Genomic DNA, 25,184 nt, shown 5'->3' on the forward strand with positions numbered 1-25,184 from the left:
TAATCACAGCATTTTTCCCTAGGGGGTAAACACATGGACTATTTAATGATTTGTTTTAGAACATTTCTGAGCACCAACAGTATGCCCATCAGTCCATAACTGCCTGGGTCCTCTTTTTCCTCCCTTTTGAATATGTGAACAACATTTACCCACCATCAATATTCAAGGAAGGGACATGGTGGCGCTGCGGGCTAAACCGCAGAAGCCTTTGTGTGCTGCAGGGTCAGAAGACCAGCAGTTGTAAGATCGAATCCACGCGACAGAGTGAGCTCCCGTCGCTTTGTCCCAGCTCCTCACCAACCTAGCTGTTCGAAAGCATGTAAATGCGAGTAGATAAATAGGTACCATCTCAGTGGGAAGATAAACAGCGTTCCGTGTATAGCCGCGCTTGCCACGTGACAACGGAAACTGTCTTTGGACAACCCCTGGCTCTACGGCTTGGAAACGAGATGACCACCGCCCCCTAGAGTCGAACATGACTGACTAAAATGTCAAGGAGAACCTTTACCTTTAGTATTCAAGGACCTCACCTGTTCTCCAAGAATTCTCAAAGATTAAAGACAGAAGCTCTGAGAATACATTGACAAGTTCTTTTAGTACTCTTGGATGACCTGGAGACATACCTTTATTTAAATTACCTGGCTTTACCCATTTTGGACTGCTACTGCTTCAGCGTACCATTTATCCTGTTTTTGCCAAATTCAGTACTGTTTTCTTTTTGGGAAGGGACAGAAGCAAAGCAGAAACTCAGCACTTCTACCTCCTCTCTGTCATTATTAGCAGATGTCCACCAATTTGAAGTACTGCACCTACCAATTTCTTTTTCTTGCCCCAAACATCCCCCCGAATCTTCTATTTATTTTAACTTTCTTTTAAGACAGAGTTCATTCTGAGCTTTATTCCTCCTTACCTTCTTACTTCAATTGTTTCTTTTTAAAATATTTCTTCATACTCCCTCTTGGGAGAATTGAATCTTAGAACTGCAGAGTTGGAAGAGATCCTATGGCTCATCAAGTCCAGCCTGTCAACGAGGCACATTGGGGAATTAAACTCTGCACCTCTGGCTCCCACTATTATCAGAAGGCTTGGCAGATGTCCTCCTTCATGAAAGCACAGTACACAATCCAAGAAGGCAACTCTTTCCTGATAACATGCTTGCACAGATAGTTGTTCTCTTGCAATATCCTTCTCTTTCCTCCTTGGTCATGACTTTCAAGATGAAGCAGTGATTAAATAACCACCTGTATCCTACTTTCCTACCCAGAACCTCATGCTGAAGGCTGTTTCTGGCAGTATCATTTCCTCAAACATGAGTCAGGAAGAAGAAATTATGATCACTGATCTTAAGCAGTCTTGAAAATTCCTGTCATGCCTTGGATCCTCACACCAGGAAAACAGCAATGTCCCAAGATGCTTGTCATTTCTGTTCATTGCTACCTCAGGACCCTCAGACCAGGGTCTGCTATCATAACTACATGTTCTCTTTTCCTCTGGTTATTGATTCAAACCCTTGCATTCACAGAATCCGCCATGGCCAGTTCCAGGCTTTTTGAAACTATGACTGCTTTCTCAGTAGCTCAGAATCACTGGCCATAAAGAGGATCTGGTACTGACCGCAAGGCCAAAAGACAAAGCCAGGCTCCTGGTACTCTAACTTCTCAATGCCACATCCCTAAAATGCTTGCTTTGAGTGCATTTAGTATTCTTCCCTTTCCTGAGAGGCAACCTCTTTTGTTGCTTTTCTAGAAGAGTCTGTTCTGCTCTATCCAAAACAACTTCATCTTCCCTGATGAGGTGAAGCATGGACAAGCAAGCTGGTCAACCAATTTGCATTTGCTGCAAGTACAACTACCTACATCCTAAGATGGGGTGGAAAAGATGACCCAAATGTTGTCAGTCCTGAACCAGCTTCCTCACTATATTCTTCCCATGTAGGTGTTGACACAGAATGCCTGGCCTCCTCTGCTAACAGTGCAAAACAATCCTGTTTATCTGTTCACTTGCTCCTGCTCATTGGGTCACATGGACTGAGAGCAACTCTAATCTCCCGGAGGAAACAGGTGTCACCACTGTTGAAAATGATGAGCACTGAAAAGAGAAATTCTCATCTAGTCTTAGACAATGAAACCCAGATATGAATTGCTGGGAGTCACAGGATCACTGAGCTGGCTGTAGAGACTATGAGGAGGCAGTGCAAATATTGGTGTAAAGCAACCAATCAGACATAGACTGCTGACAGTACCTGGCCCCATTCTGGCCAAGTTTCTGTCCCAGAAAGCCGCTCTGCGATGGTGGCTCAGTACCTTCCTGGTGGTACGAAGCCCTCTCCCATGAAACTGGCTTCCCACCATGGCCTTCTTAAAACACTTCCTATTGCCTGCCAGCTCCTTCAGGGCCCACCTCCCATGTCTACTGTCATCTCCACCCTTCACCTCTCTTCTTCAATTCTATACTACTCTTCTTTCTCTGCCTACTTATCCCCACTAGGCAGTTTCTTCCTTTAGTTCTAATTGTTGTGTTGGTGATACCTCCCCACCCAGGTTGCCCATCAGGTTGACACATGTTGCTGATCTCATTTTTGCACCCCACTGCAGGAGCAGCCCGACTCCCAGTCTAACTTTGTTGCAGAGGACAAGAAGTACACCAGTGGGCCTGTAGCTTAGAATGGAAAGCACAGTGGCAAGCTTGTACACAATACTACACATGAGAAGGTTTTCATCTTTCCCTTTTTGTGTGTGTAAAGAACTTTTAGACAAAGTCCATTTTAAGTATCCTTAAACCTCTGGATTAAACATGGTCAACAGCTGCAAAGACTTCTGCAGTCACTAATTCTGCTTCCTCTTAATTTAAGCAAACTCCCTAAGATAGATAGAGGAAAACTCTCAAACGTATTTTTACAATTTATTATAACTGAGACAGGGATAATATGCAAGGAAACTGAGACAATGAACATGAACACAGTTGCATGAATCCCCAAGGCATATTCAGTAGAGGCCTCCGTACATTAAATTGTGTGGAACTTCCTTGCACCACAGAAATAATATATAACTCTCTTTAAATGGCTGCATCATTCACATTACCTGTTCTAGTTTAAAATACAGATTAAAGGGATAACTTGAGATGCCCCATTCCCCAAGGCTCATCTCTCTCGCATAACTGCAGGCAAGATTATCTATAGATCAGTATAGATAAGTATAATTTTACTTGTGCAATGTTCACTATAAGGATAAACATGTATCCACAGTAAGTTTGCAAGATACTGTATAGTACATATATTTTGAAAATATTTTCTGAATTAATACTTGCTGTTAGTTTCATAGCACAAAGGGGTTTGCCATTAAAGACTTCTAGATAGAGGGGGAGCTAAAAGACTGCTTCAAGGGTTCACGTACTCCAGTGCAGAAGTGAAAATATGCCTGCTTTTAAAGACTACTTTAAGGGCACATGCGCTCAAATGCACCCATGTACATGAAAATATGCCTGCACCTGGTCAAAGTGCTTGGGTAATTAACATTACTGGATAAGCATAGAATTTCCATCAATCCAGAATTAGTCTCTGCAATCATTATAATTACCTTATTGACTTCTTTCACCATTCCCCAGTTGCTTCTATAAAGTTGAAGCTTGCAACTGCATTCAAGAGTCTAAATAACTATCCCAATTCTTAAATCCTTAATCTCATCTTTAACGCCTGACTGTAGTATTACATCTGTAAAAGCTCCTAAAATCTTATTGTTCACCACAGTAGCTTTAACATACCGAAGCAGTTTACTATGTTGACAGCCCCGAATACAGCTAGCTATACTGTTCTCATAGTGTTGTTATGAAGGTGCAGTATAGTGGTGCCTCGACTTATGAACGTAATGTATTCCAGAAGATGGTCGCAACTCAAATTGGTCATAAATCAAAGCACCATTTCCCATAAGAATGCATTGAAACCCCATTTAATCCGTTCCGGCTGGGGAAAAAAATCACAAAAAAAAAACACCCACCCACCCCCCAAAAAAACCCACTGCAAGCCCCATCAGAACATGCTGGGGCCAGGGAAAAAAATCACCAAAAAACACAAAACAAAACAACAACACAGCAAGCCCCATCGGAACGCATTGGGGTCAATAATAATAATAATAATAATAATAATAATAATAATAATAATAATAATAATAATAATAATAATAATAATAATAATAATAATAATAATAATAACAACAACAACAACAACAACAATAATAACAACAACAACAACAACAACAACAACAACAACAACCACCACCACCACCACCACCACCACCACCACCACCACCACCACCACCACCACCACCACCAAAAAAACAAAACAACACAGCAAGCCCCATCGGAACACGCTGGTGTTGAAAAAAAATCACCAAAAAACAAAACAACACAGCAAGCCCCATCGGAACATGCAGGGGCTGAAAAACACACACACACACACACACACAAAATAAATAAATCACACCACAGAAACATGAACACCCCCAGCCCAAACCCACAGTGCAAAACCCTGTAAGCAGCACCACGCAGTCCGAAGCCTCTCTGCAAATGCACACACTGTAACCACTGGGGCGAAAGAGCTACAAAGAAGCAGCCTCTTTCCCGACCAACGGTTAGTAATTTAAATTCCTTGCCTTTTTCCCCAACTTTTTTCTGATCGTAACTCAAAGCTCCGGTTGCAAGTCGAAACAAAATTTTGCGACCGGAGCTGGTCGTAACTCGAATTGGTCGTAAGTTGGGATGTTCATAAGTCAAGGCACCACTGTATAGGCTGAATGGTCTCCTGGAAGAGCAGAAGCCACATGATACAGCTGAAAAATTGAATCACCATGACTGGGAAAGCATTTTCAAAAGATTCCAAAGGATCATTCTATAGCACTAACAAAAGAGGCAAACCTAAGGATATTAAAACATCCATTAAGTACAATGTTTTTGAAATACAATAACTTCAAGATCTATCATATTTGAAACAAAAAACTTTCAATCAAGAAAGTAATGTGCAAACCCAAAAATGTTTTCTCATATTAAAAACTTAACATTGCAAAGTGCCATGCCATACTAATTGTGATATACAATATATATCTTCTTGCCTCCATGCTCCCCCAGTAAATTTATATTGACTGAAATGACAGTGATTTGTTAATTCAGATTCCTATTTAAATGGAAACGTTCCACTGCTGAAGTCAGCAGTCATGTCATTCATGCCTTCAAGACTATGAAAACACACCAATTTTTCTTTCCTGGAATGAATATCAAACAGTCTAAAACACATGACTGCAATATTTGACTTCATGAAATAAATGCTTATTCAGCAAGCATCTAGAAAGTAATGCATTACTCTACTTAAACATACCAGCACTTTATTATCCATTTTACACAAGAATCCATAACAGTAACAAGTATATTGTTTGACACACAGTGAAAACTTATGAGTAATCAACAGATATTCTGTCTGACCCCTGTCAAATCAATTAATAATTTATTCAACAATGACAAAGTATCATGAGAAAAACAAAACAAGGCAACACAGAAATAAGCATTCTAACACTACATGCAACACATACCTAACAAAATAAATAGATGCAGTAAAAAGATATATATACAAAATATGGGCAAACATTTTTATTTTCCCTCTTTCCACCTTTTTGTTTTGAACATAAAACCAATATCAAATATAAGAACAGATGGTTTTATTAACATCATAGTGATGTCTGAACTCTTGTTTTTATGTATTCTCACTCAGACATAAGCTCCCAACCTAAAATAACTAGTAACTATGACAGAAGAGCATGCAAGAGTGCAAAACAAGGATCAAATCCTGCTACAAACTCAGATGCTATGCCCATTCCCATTCTTACTCTAGGGCTGGCAGGACTTTAAAAGGAATATCACCTCTGGAATAACCTTCCCCCTGACATTCGCGCAGCTCCTTCGCTGGGTATTTTTAAAAATCAATTAAAAACACTGATGTTTCGGCAGGCCTTCCCCCTCAGCCAATTCCTGATCTTCCCTCTTTTTTCTTCTCTCCTAGTGTTTGTCCCATCTTGTCCAAAGTTTCTCCCCTTATTTAAAATTGTTTTAATTATATTGTATTACGCTTGTTGTAAGCCATCTAGAGTGGTCTTAAGTGACTTGATAGGTGGTATATAAAATAAATAAATAAATAAATAAATAAATAAATATGTCATCCACAACACTGAAGCTCATTCATCTGTTCAGATTCCAGTATAATATATACCACCTTCTGACTACACACAGGGCAAACACACCGGCTTCTGCACAAAAGAATAAAAGAACAAAATTGGCTATCTGGAAGTTGAATCTTGGCAACTGGACTTCTTTCTTATTAGGTTGAAATGTTTCACTACTCATCCAAGTAGTTTCTTCTGTCTGATGAGAGTTGGTAGCAGATGTATGGAAGTGAGAGCTGGACCATAAAGGAAGCTGACCGCCGAAGAATTGATGCTTTTAAATTGTGGTGCTGGAAAAGACTCTTGAGAGTCCCCTGGACTGCAAGGAGAACAAACCTATCCATTCTTAAGGAAATCAACCCTGAGTGCTCACTGGAAGAACAGATCCTGAAGCTGAGGCTCCAATACTTTCGCCATCTCATGAGAAGAGAAGACTCCCTAGAAATGACCCTGATGTTGGGAAAGTGTGAGGGCAAGAGGAGAAGGGGACGACAGAGGATGAGATGGTTGGACAGTGTCATCGAAGCTACCAACATGAATTTGACCCAACTCCGGGAGGCAGTGGAAGACAGGAGGGCCTGGCGTGCTCTGCTCCATAGGGTCACGAAGAGTCGGACACGACTAAACAACCAAACAACAAGAAGAAGACCCCCTGATACATCTTCCACGTTGGTTTCACTTCCCCCTCGTTTGAATACACTTGTTAGGTGGACAAACGACAGGGGGTGAGTGAACATCCCTTCACTGGGAGTGAAATTTTCACTCACCCCCCCCCCCATCCTTGGTCCATCTCATCAGACTGAAGAAGCTACTTGGATGAGTAGTGAAACATTTCAACCTAATAAGAAAGATGTCCAGTTGCCATGATTTAACTTCCAGATAACCTCACATGGATCAAATATGAGAATCTTCACAGATATAAACCTGGATATATTACAATCCGTGGAGGAATCATTCAGCCTTCTAGGGAACTATGTGTCTAATCCTGAAGGCAAATGGAAAGTTTTCAAATAAAAATTAGAGTAAGAGATGTGTCAATAAAAAAACCACCAAAACACTCAACTGCACTAAGAATTAGACTGCCTACATTCCCTGGCCATGTTTCTCTCCCGGATAGCTCCAACGAGTGCCTACACCTGTGGTGCAAAACCCCCTTCTATGGGGCTAGCTTCCCACCATGGCCTTCTTAGAGCACCATGAATGGAGCCCACCACTTCCCATCACCTTCCACCGCCTCCTTGAGCTGCCTCTTACATCTGCTGTTGTCTCCATCTCCCATATAGGATATTCATATTTCAAGGTGGTTAAATAAAGATAAAGGTTTCTTATCACACTTCATGAGTTAACAGGCTTATCTAGCACCAGGATCTTTGTGTTACTGATCAACCTGCTGTTTTGTGAACACTCACAGTTAATTTTATAACTGTCACTGGGGGAAACCAGATGGGTGTTTTACTTGCTTCTACCTGGATGAAGCAAGTAAAGCACCCAGAAGGGCTAGGTCTGTCATTAGATATAGATAGAAAAACAATTTAAAAACTCATCACCAGAAGAAAGAAACTGTTAGATCATTAGAAGCAAAGAAACTGAAGTTATGGAAGGAGAAAATGGAAATTACAGAAAGGCTGAATAAATGCCCCCCCCCCATCTTCACCTTAAAGATACTGAGCAGATATATCCAATTATGAATTGGTTTGTTATTGCTTTTTCTGTGTGGCTGTATGGCACACTGACAAATTAGGAAGTCAATCACCAGGCCTGAGTAGTATACACTAAAGAGAGTTTAAAGAACTTGAATTTGAAACTGTTGCTCTTTTAACAAACACATGAAAACTTATGAAACATATGAAACTCAGCTTCTCTACTAGAAGATTGGAAGGGAGCCAATATTAACATCAGGCTTTAAGAGGGACACAAAAGACAGCCAGGAAATTACAAGGTAAGGTTCACCTGAGACAAACTGATAAAAGGAATTATTAATGACAAGATTATTAAACATATAACTAGGCCAGGTTTATAAAATATGTGAAGGATTGGAGCTAAGAGCACATGTCTTGGATGGAGATGATTTCAGGTTCAATTCTTAATGAAAGGAATTGTGTTGCAGGGTATGGCAAAATCATCCAGGATTTTGGGCTAGTGCCTATCAAGAATGGGCAATCTGACCATTAACTGTATATTCATACAGCTTCTGCAAGCCTAGTATCACTTTTAGAATTGTCTGTGGTAGCACTCCATAGCCAATACCTTATAAACATCCAGGGGAAAGCTAGCAGTGCAAAGATGTGGTGATAGCTAAGAAAAGGAACACTGAAGAAAGAAACTGAACGGCTTATCCTTGCAGCACAAGAACAAGTACTCCCCTCAAAAGCAATTAAAACCCAGATTTAGAAATCATATGTTTGTAAATGTTGGTTGCATAAAGGAGAAGAAACAATGGACTACTTTATCTGCAGCTACAAAAAGATGGCACAAACAGATTAGATGGAAAGGCATAATAAAGTTGGGGCAATGGTGCATTGGAATATTTGTACAAAACACAATACACTAGTGACCAAAATCTAGTGGGATCACAAAATTGGGAAAAAATGTCAAAAATGGGGAACTAAGCAGCATACTATGGGACTTCCAGGTCAAAACTAATAAACATCTGGCTCACAAAAAAATCTGATTTGATAATCCCTGAAAGGAAATGGGTTTAGATAGTAGGTGTGGCAATACTAGATGGGGATGTTGGAATTGAAAAGGAGGAATTTGAAAAGATCTCCAAAGACTGAGATGGAGCAATTGTGGCAAAAGAAAACTAAAGTTGTTCTGGTTGTAAATGGTGCTTTAGGTTCAATACCAAATGACCCAGAAAACCATCTTTGTACTCTAAACATAAATGAAATCACATTATACCAACTGCAGAAAGAAATTTTTCATGGAACAGCTCATACGTATTTAAGGAAATCACCTGATATTCAAAGAATTAAATCCAGGCCCCATTTGGTGGGCTGTATACAATGGGAAAAATAATAATATGGAGATAAGGTAATTGTTAAATGAATGGACTTCCATTCTTCTGACACAATTCATCAGCAGAAACTAGGGATAGAATGATCCACAGCACAATTTGGATAAGAAGTAAGTCCCTGAAACATCCATATTTGGAGCAGCGCCACTTGCTGAATTGGAGAAAGACATCAGCAGCGAGGTAGCTAAGCCCGTGAATGGCACCACAAAACTGAAGGTGTTGAAAACCTTTTATTCCAAAGCGACACTGAAGTGGAGCAATGGCTAATAAAATGTAAAATTAGATTCATATTCAATATTAACTACTAATGAAAATGAGCTCCAATGTATGTAAATATAAGGTAGCCTACAATGGGGGAAAGAGTCCCAATGCATAAAATTCTGCATTTAGAAATATAAGCTGATGGAGGCTGAAGTGAGGGTGACTGACTAGAAAGAGATCTCAGAGTTGTAGTAGATGGTTCAGTAAATTAACCACTGAAGGGGAAAAGGGTTTTTTGAAAGAAAACAATATACAAAACCGTAGTGTGGCCCAATTTTTGTGCAATTCTAATTCCGTATTTCAAAAAGAACACAGAGGTAGGACACATACAAAAGAGAGTAACTTCATCTAGAATATCTTTCCTGCAAGAAAGATGTAAGGCATGAAGGGGTGTATAATAGTTATATATGGCATAAAAATATGTGATGTATGAAGAAAGTCGAACTTTTTATTCTCTCATATATTATAATAGAATATGAACTCAGGAGTGAAACAATGAAACTGACAGCCAATAGACACAGAATAGATATGCAAAAAGTGTGGTAATAATGTATGCTTCCAGAAGATTTGGAGGTGCCCACTGCCCACTAATTTAAAATCTGATTTCATTATACTAATTTATATGACTTCAGTTGGACAGTGTCATTGAAGCGACCAACATGAGTTTAACCCAACTTCAGGAGGCAGTGGAAGACAGGTGGGCCTGGCGTGCTGTGGTCCATGGGGTCACAAAGAGTCAGACACGACTAAACAACAACAACATGACTTCAGTCAATCAACATGTATTAACTATGACTGCTTAACAGAACCTCAAGTTCATAGGAGTGTATTTTCTGGAGTGGCTACTGAGGAATTAGGGTAAACGCTAGGGATACTTTTGTGGCATTTATTTGGCTTTTGTTGGAAACAGGGAACCAGATTAGTCCAGATGCCCACTTTGTCTGATTTGGCCCAGCATGACTTTTGCATATTCACTGTACTGAGATATACAAAACCAAGGATACTCTTAAGAAACAAAACTGAACCATTCAACATGATGCCCCAGCATTAGATTTATAAGAGCATGAAACTTTCCAGTTCTGCTAAGAAAGTACAATCTACAAAAATATCCCAGTTTTTTTCATACTTAAAGTTGTTACGTTACAGGGAAGCAAACAGGTTTAAAAATGATTTTTTTTACACCAAATGCAATCAATACAGGATGAGGTTTGACACTCTACAGACAAAATATCACTTCAAATATCACTACAAGAACTCTTTCTTTCACACACAGATACAAATACTCATGTCTTGAACGTTTTCTGCTTAGGTTTTTTTCTGGGCACAAGCTATATATTGACTGAAGATGTCAGTCCACAAATGCACTTGCCACCCGTCACAATGACGACTGACATGCACTGTTCTTGTTGTTCCCTTCAATGCTCTTTGACTTAAACCAATAAGCTGATAATATGACACTCAGGCAGGCTTTAAAGTTTATCAGCACAATTACTATCACTCCTAAAGATCCAAACTGAAATCTACATGTGAGAAATACACAAACTACACATGATTTCAACCTCTACAGAACTCTTTGTCAGGCTAGCTAGAAAGTTCTTTAAAATGGGGATAAGAGGAAAAAGCCGTAAAAGTCCAAATGGCCAGGTGCTTCCAGCCTGGGAGAAATGCATTCAAAGTCTCAGGTTGGAAGAATGAGCTTTGTGAGTCAAACAGTCATGCAGTTATCACATGACCTCTAGGGAAAGCCCATATGGAAGGGGGAAAGATAAAAACTCCCTTTCCTGCAAAGGCAACAGTATCATGTATCTGCAATAGCTGTGAGTGAAACAGACAGATACTTTTGCGGGCTTTCTCAGAACTGCAAACAAACAATTTTCAAAAGATGTGGAAGTAGAGGAAACTAGGCAAGCCACTCTGCGAAAACATTTGGGAAACGGAGGAATAATTATCTTATTTTTTGTTAGTCTAATTTCAGATTTAAAATACTGTAAAGGAGAGGGTATGTCCTTGGTTTTCTTTTTTGATGTGTAACTCACAGCAGATACTTCCAGTTATATTACAATTTCCAGTTCTTAGCCTTGACTGTGTGAGACCAACAGTGTATCTATACAACAGAGTTATAGCAAATTAACATTATTCTAACTGCCTTATTAGGATTTGAAGTTTGGTGAGATATGTAGAATTCTCTGCTAGTGTACAGCCCTGAACTACTGCAGAGAATTCTAAGCACCTCACAGGATGGAGCCACAGGTTTCTTAACTGTTGCTGGGGGGCAATCTTTATCTTATGTATGTTTATTAAGAAGTATATACTGTACAGTTGAAGTGAGTGAAAGGCCTCTTATACTGGTCTGTAGAATTCCAGCCTTCAATGTCAATAATATTTTATATTTTTCAGTGTTTGGAATAGAGATGTGCCCATTTATATTTTTGGATTACAACTCTCACAATTCCCACAGCTGTCTGGGGATTTCCAGGAGTTGCTGTCCAAAAACACAAATCCGAACACCTCTAGTTTATACTGCAGCTCTACCACAAATGAATTAGAGTTTTCATACATTGAAAGAACTTTGATACTCGCATGTCATCAAGTCACTTCCTACTTAGAACAACTCTTTTCAGAATTTTCTAGGTACAAGAAACTCAAAAGTGGTTTACTATTCCCTACTTCTGGAGGCACTCTGAGACAGTATTAGCTTGCCCAAAGTTAAACAAGCTGACTCTTCTCCCAGGAGGAAGAGCGGGGAATCAAACTCCACATCTATTCAGTCAGCTTATCGACTAGACCAGCGATGCCAAGCCTATGGCACATGTGCCACAGCTAGCACGCAGAGCTCTTTCTGTGGGCACGCAAGCCATAAGTCGCCAGATCGCTACTCCCCCCCTCCGGCAGCCAATACTCAGGAGGCTGCTGCAGCTGCGGTGCTGGCAGTGCGATGGAGCAGCTGGCACTGGCGGCAGATCAGGAGTGGGGTTGCAAGGCACATCCATGCCCAGGATTCCCCCTTCTGCCACCCCTTCCAGTTCCACCACAGCCACTGCCACCACACCACGCTGCCTGCTGGATTTTTTCCCCCCAGTTTGGGCACTCGGGCCCAAAAAGGTTCGCTGCCACTGAACTAGAGCTTGCCTAATTCTGTTACTGAGAATGCTGTTTCTGGACTGTCTGTACATAGTGTTGATAATAATTCATGAAACAAAAGTATTGAGAAATAAAATCCATTACAGAAGTATAATAAATAATTATAAAACCACAGTTCCACTTTGTCATCACCTTCTAGGCTAACAGTTGTAATAAAAATGATTTTAAAACAATGTTGGCTAGTCCAACATGGCAAATTGGAGCACTCCTGCATCTAATCTCAATTTTTGCTCACCCAACCTTCTCCAGCCTGTCTGCTTCACAGGTAGAGAAGAAAAGGTCCTGCCTGTAATCTCCTGCTCAGGTTCCAGCCTCACAAATGGGAGAAGACAGAAAGATCAGCAGACTGCCGTCTCCTTCACACCACCAGTCATCTACTAGGTGACTTCACTCATCATGTGACAGCTCCTGGTCTTGAGATAGTCCTCCACCATTCACATTGTAAACCAAATGTGCATTGACTGGTACTACCCTGTTTCCCCCAAAATAAGACCTAACCTGAAAATAAAGGTATGATTTTTCAGGGTGCTTGTAATATAAGCCGTACCCCCAAAATAAGCCATAGTTAAATGAAACACCGCCCTCCACCATTGTGCAGCAACCAGAAGAAGATGACATGACTAGATGTGAATGTGTAGAATGTTGTACATGAAAAAAATAAAACATCCCCTGAAAATAAGCCCTAATGTGTTTTTCGGAGCAAAAATTAATATAATACCCTGTCTTATTTTTGGGGAAACATGGTAACCAACATGTAAATAAACTAAAGGTTTTTCACCATACTTGAGAAATAGTTTCTATTATTTTTTTTAACCCTCAACATAAACAGGAACTACAGAAATGAAAACTAACAGAAATAACCAAAACAACTGGAGATTCAGAGTAAGTAAGCTTCCTGTACCCATTAAGTGGCAACAAACCACACAGAACTAAATGGGATTAATTTCTGAGCAGGCCCTATACAGAATGTAGGTTTAAAATAAGGACTTTTAAAACTGGATGCTACAAAAGGCCAGAACTAAAATTCAGGAGACAAAGGAAATTTAAAAACAAAAACAAAACAAAACAAAACCTCAGCGCAGCTTGATTCAGAGAACTAAAACAACAAGGAGGAGAGAAATGGGGAAGGAACATCTCTGGTTTCATTTATGAGGCAAACAGGAGGGAAGCAGAACCCACAGTAAGCGGTACTGTTTTCCTTTTTTTTTCCCCCTGCCCCGTCTAGAGGTGAGAAAGGAAACTCTCCTCTTCTTCTGAAGAACCACAGCAGCAAATGCTCAGAAAGCACCTCCTCCAGTATCGCTGCCAGAACCTGGCGCGCCAAAGGTGGCAGGCAGGCAGCCTTCCCTCCACATTACAGGCCTCACAGCCACTTCCTCTTCAGTGACAGCCGGCAATGGGGAGGAGGAGGAAGAGTGGAAGAAGCGGCGGCGCCGGGACTGGGGCGGGTGAGGGTTGGGGGGGGGAGTGCAGAGAGCAAGGGGCCGGTGTGGAGCAGAAGGCAGAGCGGCTCGATATGGCGAGGAGCGGGCGGGTCCCGGAGGGGAGCTTCCCGGGGTTCCTCAGTCGGGCTTTACCTGCTCCTTGTTGGTGCAATGGCACTGCAGAGGGTGGCTGAGCCTCCCTCCTCTTCCCCGCCTGCCTGCCCGCGTCCCTCCCTCGCTCAGAGAGTCCAACGACCCGCAAAGGAAAAGGCGGGCTGGGTGGAGTTGAGGAACGCGGGGGGGGGGGGGGGAACGAGAGAGAGAGAAAGGAGGGGAAACGGCCCTCCCTCCCTCCTCCGTCCCGACGCCAAGCTTCGCGCAGCCGGCACGGATTGCCGAGCGCGGCCGCCTCCTCGTCTCTTGCACGCAGGCGCCCGGCGGCCAGGCAAAGCGGAGGCCGCCCCCACGCGCCGTCGCTCCTCTGACGAGCGGGCGGGCAGGCGGACGGCTTGGGGCTGCCCGGTGTAACAGCGGCCTAGAGGAGGGCGGGAGGGAAGCGGGCTTCCGTAAAGGGAAAGGAAAGGGGCCCGGAGGCGGCTTGCTTGCTTGTTTGGGGCGCCGGGAAAGGAAGGTCGGCGCGCGGGGGGGGGGGGTAGTCGCTTATTCCCTTCCCGACGCTCGAGCAAGCGCTCAGTTCGGCGTCCGCGACGACAACTGTGAGACCGATACATTTGACAAAGGGTCGTGGGAAGAATAGACTCGTGTAGTCCTCCTGGGTGACTGAATGGACCATTGAGGCGACGGGCGTGTTCTTTTCAGGGGGTGGTTCTCTGTTACGTGTCTTGAGACTAACCTGCGCCTTCTCCCCATCTTCCCCTCCCCCAGCCAAAATCCTTAAAACAAACTCCAGAAAAGCAGGTCCTTGGCGGAAATCTTGAGGCTGCCTTCTAAAAGGCGGGTATGATGCGTCGGTTTTGAAATGGTTAATTTGCCTACAAACACGCTCCCCCCCCCCCCCCCAAATCTGTGCCTCAGTCTTGGTTTGCATCCTTTCCCAGTTTAAGGTGCTCAGATGGCAAACGGGGACAGGGCTTGTAGCAAAGGCGCATTTCAGGCGACACCTGTTGATTCTGCTTGTGAACAAGATCCTCTGAAACTTAACTTATTTTAGCAAAAACTCAGTGCATTGTTAGTCAGGAAACAGTTGTTGCTATGATCTGACCAAGAGAAAAGGGTTGTTAAAGAAGGGCATGTCTCGAAATTGATCAGTTCCATATGATAGTATGAATACACATCTATCTTTTATATGAGTGATATTTTACCTTTTACCATAAGGGTAGACTTTAAAGTCTACAATATTGGCTTAGAACCATTTGCAAAATAGTACTTTATAGATACTACCCATGTTCTTGAGACATTTATTTGAAAAGGAAGTAGCTTCTCCTTTGCCAGGTCTCATATTTACACAGACCTTCAGCTTTGTAACTGTTCTTATTCAAAGGAATTGTTATTACTTTCCTGATCAGTGTATCATGTTTTTTTATTTCTGTCTTTTCTGATACAAAAATGAAATAGCTGTGGGATCAAGACTTCTGACAATGGTCTTTTATGGCAGCACATTTAAACATTCTGTTTTAATGTAAACTAAGTGAAGTTTTAGACTTCTGTCTAGTTACAGCAATTTAAAGTTGTTACCAACTGCTGAATATGTACAAGATTTCCTCAATATCAGGACACTGTAATTTCACTCCAAGCAGTCTGCTTCCTGAAAGAAATCAGACACCATCCATTCATTTGCATAGTATAACAGGATATCCCACATAAAAAAACCACACAAAGACTGACCATTTTATTTGACTGACTATAAAAATTCTTACTTGAATATTGAAAAATGTAAATGATCTTAGAAGAGTTAATTAGAATATGTCTAGCATTGTGGAAACAACTTCATATTTCTGAAGTCTTAAAGTACTTAAAATAATATTTTTTTTAAAAAATAAAACATTAGTCCCATGCTGGTTTGTGCTTTAAACATATGTATACCAAAATTTTATTGATTGTAAAGTAAAAGTTCCATAAATCCTAAAAACAAACATGCAGAAATTTTAAGCAAGTTAAATCTTTTCCACCACTTCAAATGCTATGATTCTTAGGTATATGGTTTTTAATGAATATTATTAACCAATCTGTGTGTCATTTAGGTACGCTCATTAGCTTCTGTGAGGTCACTTCACACATGACAGTGTGTGAAGTAGGTATCTGCTTTTGTAGTCTATAACATTGCAGTTTGTATTATGTTTCAAATACTGATTCACCACTTACATTAAATTGAAAATGGATACATATGCAAATTCTTATATTCCATGGGTGTACTTTTTATTCAAGGAATGTCTGTATTTCTGTAGGATGGAAATGGCTGTTAAATAATGTTACTTTTTAAAGTGTGCAGTTAAGGGTTTACCTACATGGTCTCTTTGAAACAGGCTGAATCAGGCTAAATAGTGTCACTAGGAGGCCCAGTGTGTCATTTGGTGCAATCCCTGAGGTATATGTTTGCTTGCTTTTCTCTTAAAATGGGGTACAGGGGACTCACTGATGCACTAGCAGCCTGGTTGAAATTGCAGGATTTTACTGAGTGAAAGTATGTGCTTAGATTAAAATTGGGGAGAGCTAGTATAGTGTTTTCTTTGCATTTTGTCTTTACACAACTGTTGCGGATTGCGTACAAATTGCTTATTTCTTATGATGCCTTTTAAAAAGGTGAGATGTTCAGTTTGGCACATATTAACATGATTTTCTCTTCCAACAAGACTGAGGTCAGACTCAGTGGTAAAGACTTGTAGAAAGTGACCCAGAGGGCTTTGTCTCCTCAGCCCTTGTCTGTAATTTTGACCAGTACTCCACAATGGGTTAGATGAGTCACTTGTTAAGATGAATATTAAATTTTATTTTCTTGTCTTCTAATAAGGCTTTTTATTTTATTTATACATAAACATTCTAAAAAATTGTGGCCAAAATGCTATTGCATATTTCAGCCACTACAATGAGAGTTACACTAAGAGTGGCAAATTGTGGCAACTTAAAAAGTTCTTTTTTTTCAGTTTTATAATGTGAATGACTTCATATTGTTGAGTGCAAATCATGCACACATGAGAATAAAAAAAGAAATCCTTTAGTTAGTGCCAATCTGATCGCTGCTGGTGGCATAACTTCCATTGTGTGGGCAGAGGCATGCAACAAGATACTGGCCACATATTTTAAAGAGGGAAATAGTGAAGGTAGCAAACTGTTGTGCTTTTAGGTACCTTCTTGCTGTGCTATAATCCTTTTAGCCAGTTCTGGGGTTGGGAGTGGGGAATATAGCCAACTACAGAGGTTCTGATCATGCAATTCAAATCCAGAAGAAAGAAGTCTGGCAGTATTTCATGGATTGGTTGTGGGAGAGTCCTGTAGCAGCTAGAATGCATTATTCTAGTCATGATACATATTGAAATCTTATTAGTTTTCAATTGGTATACTTTAAGCATACCATAGTGTGGGTCCATATATCCTAATGATATATGGGCATGGAAGAAACCTGCAAATGGAGAAAATATTTCTTCTAGCTTTTGCTACTGCTTTGCTCTTGTAACTTGCAGTCTGCTCAGTAACACCAGTTTGAGATTCAGTTCTTTCCCCAATAGTGTTCCATTGACAATATAATAAATTCACGGCCGCTTTTTCCTATGCAATAGGGAGTTCTAATTTCCTTGCCTACTTCAGCTTAAATGGTCGTAGAAGAATGGCTGCCTTGGTGCACAAAATTTCAGTACGATCAAGCATGTAACAGAACAAGAAACATCCTAGGTAGTTGTGGAATCACTCTGTAGAATACTGTTTTAATTAAAACTACTTATTTAAAATCATCCAATCACCTTCTTCTTAAATTAGAACCTGCTAATGGGGAAATGAGACAGTAGCAAAGTGTAAGTAATTTTTAAGCTTCCAGTCCTATACACAGTATAAATAGGTAAGGTTCTGAGGTAAGAAATGAAGAAGTAAATACTTTATTTTCTGTTCCAGGGATGATGATAGCATTTGCTAAGGGCATTTTTTCACAAACCTCAATCTCAATTCCCCTAATACAAAACTAGAATAATAATTAGCTGATACCCTCTCACATATTCTTCCTGTAGAGGCTACCTAAAGATAGGGCTGGTGTATCCACATCCATTATTACTGGTTTGACTTTAACTTGTACAGCAGGAGACTATGGATGTGGCTGCCTATTTGAGATTCTAGGTGCATGGAGCGGTGCTCAAATAATATTTCTTGCTTTTTAAAAAAAAATGGGAAAAAGAACATGTGGCTTTAATATCTGAGTATATTGGAGGATTATGACATTTAGGAGTAAATATTGAATTACATCTTTAGTGTTCATATGCTACTTCTGATACGTCATATGAACCTTAAACAGTTGTTTATGTACATACACTGTTGCAAAGATTGTGGTGTTAATGATCAAGGTTTTCCCAGGGTTGTGTGTGTGTGTATACACACACACACACACACACACACACACACACACACACACACACACACACACACACACACACACACGTATGTGTGCACGCACGTGCATGCAGAGAAAGAGAGAGACACACACACACAGCCCATACTGTTTTGTAGCTGTTTTAATATTTCCCTTCTAATATTCACTACATGAGAGTGACAGTTTTAATCTGCAGTTAGTTGCCATGTTCCCTGAAGGACACAATCAGTGAGTGATACTAATTGGAAATGATCCATAAAAATAGAACAAGCAGGTTGACCTTATGTATCCTGAATTCAGACTTTGCAGTCTGGCTAGTGATCCTCGGGTCATGCTGAATAGGCTGTGCTTGTCAATAAGGTAGGTAGCAAACACATCTCTATGGGCAGAATTTATCTCTGATTCCAGAGGCAGCTTAGATTTACCACACTGTTTGTCACCCATTGTCTTTTTAAAGAGATCTGTGCCACAGATGGTTGACTTTGGCACAAGTTGAGCCCTACATGGTCTCACTGACTACTCTCCTGTTTATAAAGATTTACAGGGTCACTGCAATGTTAAGTGCAGATTTTGCTACCTGTGAACTTATAGTGTGACATATTCAGGGGCTATTCATATTTTAAATTAGGTTTAGAAGAAATATTACCTTGCTGTATGAAACACTTTCTGAAGAATGTTTTTGGATTTCAGAGAACATATACCAGTGTAGTAACATATGCATATTAATTGGTTTGCAGTGTCTCATTTGTGTAGGTTATAAGCAACAATATTTCAAAACATTCATATTGTTACTGTACACCTTTCCTGTCTGCCACCATGGCTAGTAATAATAGCATTATAGCTGCTGGGGCTTTGCATTTTGTGAAATAATGTATAATGAAAGCTTGTTTTTATTTTTAGAATACAATTGAGCATTATAATACTGAAGATTAATTAAAATTGTTACTACGATTCAAGTTAATGAGTGTATGTGCACTTGACACATAACTGCATACACACATATAATCAATACACGGAGCCAGAGACTAGAAGTTTTATAATAAGTGATCTACAAGCTCTGTATTGGCACGTATTTGGTATGTAGGATGAGCATTTTAATGAAAACATGGATAATTGGCACCCAGAGTTTTGCTTTTTTTACAGAACTGCTACAGAGCTGATTTTTGTCAACTATAATCAAAAGTTTTATGTTCACTTGTAAGAGATAAGAAATATGGGTATCAGACCAATATCATAGTAAGGTCAAGCATAAATAGACTACCATAGATTTATTTCCATTACCATAGAATAAGTAATAGTTATGATCAGATAGATCCAGAACTAGAAAATCATGATCATTAATAATTCTTCATGAAACTATAAGGGTTTTTTTTGAGGTGGTGTCATAGGACTGTCCATGACCCCATACCCTTCAATATTTTATCAGTAATCAGGGGTCTCCAAACTTTTCAGTGGAAGGGCCACATTTTTAGGGCCGAAGGAAGATGCGCACATGCACGTCCATGCCCACACTCCTGCATGCCCACCTGCCCACCACACCAGATAAAAAGGCAAGGCAGGCCGGATGTGGCCTCACGCCATAGTTTGGAGACCCCTGAGTTAGATGAAGGCATTTGGAATCTTTACCACAATTTTGGATGACACAAAACTGGGAGGGATAGCTAACATCGCAGAGGATGGAAATAGAATTAAAAATGATTGTGATAGAATGGAATGATGGCCTGAAACTAATGGTAAAAAAATAGAGATAAATCTGTTCCAGACTGTTGAACTTTTCATTAAATTTCTCTGCAGAAGTGTAGGGAGTCGCAGAGCAAAATAGCTTCAAGTTTCTCACAGTCTCAACTCACTCGGAGACACTAATAGTTGAAAAAATTAAAACCGTATTATTTCTTACTGTTGTGAATAAAACAAACAGCACATTGATAAATGTGACTGCCTTCAACAACAGACATCAACAGAAGGAAAGAGACACAGAGCAGAGAGGCAGGACTCTCTTTCAGTTCAGAGGCAGGAAGGAACAATTGCTTAGAGTTGGATACCCTGTTTCCCCGAAAAAAAGACCTAATCTGAAAATAAGCCATAGTATGATTTTTCAGGATGCTCGAAATATAAGCCCTACCCCCAAAATAAGCCCCAGTTAAGTGAAACCCCGCCCTCCACCATTGTGCAGCAACCAGAAAAAGATGACATAAGTGTATCTGAATAAATGTAGATGGTTGTTGTGGCGGTATGTGGCGGAATGCCCACATCACTCCTGTCCATCATATGGAGCTCATGTGCAGGAGCCTATGAGAGGACAGGAGGGGCGGAGTTAGAGTGACAGACAGAGAGAAGGGGAGAGTTAGGAGATTGAATGAAGAGAATGAGGCTATTGAACTGAGAGAGTTAAGACAGAGATTGCAAAGTTGGAGTGTTAAAGAGAATAGGAAAGAGTTAGAATGAATAGTGAATAGATAGTCGAAGAGTACAGTGGTGCCTCGCAAGACGATGTTAATTCGTTCTGCAAAAATCGCTGTCTTGTGAAAACATTGTCTTGCGAAACTTGGTTCCCCATTGGATTGCATTGAAATGTATTTAATGCGTTCCAATGGGGGAAAAAACCATATTGCGAAGCATCGGTCTAAAAAAAACCCCCGTCTTGCGAAACACAGTTCCCCATTGGAATGCATTGAAATCTATTTAATGCGTTCCAATGGGGGGGGAGACATCTTGCAAAGCAACAGTCTTAAAAAAACCATCTTGAGAGTCATAGACCCAAACATTGTCTTGCAAAAATCATTCATAGGAAAAACCATCTTGTGAAGCGTAACAGCGATCACAAAAAACCATCGTCTTGTGGATTAATTGTCCCATGAGGCAATCGTCTTGCGAGGCACCACTGTATTGTTGAAGTGGTTATTGTGAATAAGTATATGCAAGCAAACGTGTAATCAAGCCCAAGTACTTTAATGAGAGATCTTAAACAGTAATAAAAGAACATCTGTGATTTACCAAATAAAAGATCAATAAACCTGTTGTATTGGCAGCACACGTCTGAGATACATGTATTTGGTATAGTGTGGACTAGATCCACTGGTGGCAGCGTAAAAAGAGTAAATGCATCCAGAGTGTGGAGCTGAGTGCTTGGGGAGAACAAACAAGGGACACTGAGTGGATGCGACAGTTGTACATGAACAAAATAAAACATCCCCTGAAAATAAGCCCTAATGCATTTTTGGAGCAAAAATTAGTATAAGACCCTGTCTTATTTTTGGGGAAACAGGGTAGATGACAGTCACCCTTGCCTAGAAAGGTCTCTGCCAACCACACCTTCTCTAGGCATGCAATTTAAAAACTCCCAGCAAAATCTGTTGTATATCTTGGAGTGGGGGAGATCAAGACTCAGACATGGAATAAGAATTACACAGCTTGGCAGTAGGACATCTTATTGTAAGTTGACAGTGTGGTAAGAGTGGTGGGGGGAGGCCAATGCAATTTAAGCTATTTTAAGAAAATTATAGTTTCCAAGTTAGAAGGAGTTAACAGACCTACTTTATTCCATGCTAGTTTAAACAAACCCATTTAGACTACAGTGTCTATTACTGAGTGCCACATCTACATTGCACCCATTGTGTAATGGATCCATTGAAGGACAATGGTCCAGAGCAGTGGTTCTCAACCTAGAGTATAACCCAGGTGTTCTTTGACTGCAACTCCCAGAAACCTTCACCACCAGCTTTCCTGGATGGGGTTTCTGGGAGTTGCACTCCAAAACTATCTCAGTTACTCAAGGTTGAGAACCACTGGTCTGCCTAGAAGTGGATGTTCTTCAGCAGTAATAGCCATAGGCATTTGAGTAGGTAACCAAGCTAGGTTGTTCACAAAAGTATGCCTTTCAAGTGATCACTTCTTGGAGCATGCAGGAGAGCTTGCAGACATATAGCATAACTGGAGCACATGAAGTCACTAATCTGACACAGACCTTGAGAAATAAATACGTAATTAAGGGAGCTGTGCTAGCCCTGCCTGTTACTTTCACTGTCCTAAAGTGGAGAGCAGCTTTCTGAAAACAAATTACTTTTATCTACAACAGCTCTCAGTAAAACTTAAGCTGATTTTTCAGTCTTATAGATCCTGTGAATCATAAAAAGAGGAAGCATTCATCAGAAAGTCACTGCCCATGTAAGGATGCTGATTAAAATGATCGTGGAGTGGGGCAATTTTCTCCACCCCACATATTTACTGTATTTCACATGTTTAGTCTTCCTCATATGTTTGTTTCATAGTGAATATTTATGATGACGACCCTTCTAGGTAGATTACTCAGAAGTGGTTTACCATTCCCTTCTTCTGGTGGCGTTCAGGGACTGTGCAGCTTGCCCAAGGTCACACAGACTGGCTGTTCTGGGGGCACAGTGGGGGTACTGAATGCCCAATTTCTTGACTCCTGGGCCAGATACCTAACTCATAGAGCTATACCACACAATGCATATAACACAGACAGTTTGATTTCTATGTATTGAATGCCTAAAGGTATCCAGGACTTGCTTGTATAAGGGTAAACTCAGTATCCTGCTTCCTTCAGGGCAAAGAAGGAGATTCTGTGTTGCTATACAAGCAGGGCTTTATGCACCATTGGTGCGTAACAGGATTCCAGCCTTCTCCCTTTGCTTTCTGCCTCCAGCTGCAGTTTTTCAGCAAATGCATGTCTTAGACCAGCTTCCTTTGGAGAAGCCTTTTAATCATTGGTAGGAGAGGGGGAGAGACTCTAAAAAACAGCATACAGTATTTACATGAGTGGATGTATATGCATAGAGCAGTGCTTGAAAGTAACAGGTTACAAGATACTGTAGCTACCTCCTATCAGCTACTTTTTTTGTAATGAGCATGTTAGTGGAAAGTTATAGTAGCACAAGTTATGGGATGGATTAGTCTCTCAACATGAGTTACTTTTCAGACAAGGTACTAAGTGACAGAAATTATTCTGAAAAAAGTAATTGTCCAAGCTCATGTTTACATGCCATTTCAAAACGGCGTTCTGTGTCTAGTCACGCTGGCCACGTGACCACAGAAGATTATCTTTGGACAAACGCTAGCTCTATGGGTTGGAAATGGAGATGAGCACCGCCCCCTAGAGTCAGACACGACTGGACAAATTGTTAAGAGGAACCTTTACCTTTACCTTTTACTCAAAATAATGAAATAGAAATACCATACATGTGGAAGACTGTGGCCACGGGTAGACTGTGCTTAGCCTATTCTCCCGTTGCTGGTACTGCAGCATTGTCTGCTGCAATCCTTGGGATCAATATCCTGGATTATTTTGGTGCTTTGCACCTCCTACCAGTTGTATATTTCTTCTGCTTGTGAAGAAACTGGGAACTAGAAGTTGCTGAGAGAACATGCCCTATATTGAAGCACAAATCTATCTGTCTCTCAAACTGCAAGCTTTAATTTGATTACACAAGGATGTGTTGTCAACAATTGCCTGGTCATAGTCTTCTGTCCTGATTCGTGAGCTTTTATGATAACAAGTGTATAAATAGCTTTTAGGAACCTGGTAAATCAGTTTTGCATAGAGCAGTGGCCTATCAGATCATGACTGTATGATTATGATTAAGTGCTTTAATGCTTCTAGTGTACCTAACTCCACTGAAGGTTTGGCATTTTCATTGCTATAATGACTTATTAATTTTGGCTGTTTCATTATACACTGCTGAGACATCCCCAGGATTAGTTGCAAAAACTGGGACATAAATAAGAATAAATATACTGTATTATTTGTGATTCCATTTCCTAGAGGGTCAGCTGCAGCACTTAGTCATGTGATTGTAAACATGGACACGTATGTATGTCCCTATTTGGGAGGTAGCTCCTCATTAGTCTCATTCTTCCAGAAGAACTGCAGAATTTTTCTCCCTCCCCGGAATAGGGTGAGATACTTTGTGGCAGTCTCAGGATGAGAAATGATGATACTTTTTGTGCAAAACAGTGCACATAACACTTTAATACAATTCAAATTGTGCAAAGTCACAATGCCCTTTCCTCATGGACTTTCAAGAATCACAAGCCTTTTAAGGTATTGTTTGCCTTTTTAAAAACAGACTGTCCTTTTGTGCCTACTGTATATTTGTATTTGTCCAAGATAAAAAAAAAGGCTAGTTTTGCAGCAGGACACTGCACAAATTGCAAAAACATTGACAAGAAAAAAAATTGAGATCTTGGTCCTTGCTTCCAGGAGTCATAGTGAGTCGACACAGCTTGAATCAGGGATAGGCAAAATGGAGTCTTAGTGCCAGATGTGACCCCCAAGGGCATTTTGCAGCCCCCAACACCTGTAGGCCCCCCAGCTCCCACACACACCTAAAAATATATATTTTATTATTATTATTTTAACTATGTCCACCAGAGGGCACAAGGGGAGTTAAAACTTAATTTTAAACCCATTTCTCATTACCCATTGCAGAAATATTTACCAATTGTAAAAAAATTATATATGAGAAACTAGCCTGTTTGGTCACATTGCTTTGCCTATAGAGCTGCTAGAAAATTCTGTGGCTCTTGGCTCCTCTGAGGTCACCCATCCTGGCCTAAAGAGACCAGATAGGTGTATTTAGCTGGTATGT

General features: G+C 40.6%; 1 protein-coding gene across 3 annotated transcripts in view; it reads right to left on the minus strand.

The window, feature by feature from the left end:
• Window positions 1–14,465, minus strand: part of TBC1D5 (TBC1 domain family member 5) — a 370,039-nt gene extending 355,574 nt beyond the window's left edge. For 2 of the 3 annotated variants that reach the window (XM_020807289.3, XM_020807270.3), the window contains exon 1: window positions 14,199–14,465. The gene's annotated coding sequence lies outside the window, so the exon portion shown is untranslated. The remainder of the gene's footprint in view (window positions 1–14,198) is intronic. The other variant, XM_078377254.1, reaches the window with a different exon arrangement.
• Window positions 14,466–25,184: the final 10,719 nt, after the last annotated feature.

The sequence above is a fragment of the Pogona vitticeps genome, chromosome 6 (assembly GCF_051106095.1).
Source record: "Pogona vitticeps strain Pit_001003342236 chromosome 6, PviZW2.1, whole genome shotgun sequence".
NCBI classification, from domain to species: Eukaryota; Metazoa; Chordata; class Lepidosauria; order Squamata; family Agamidae; genus Pogona; species Pogona vitticeps.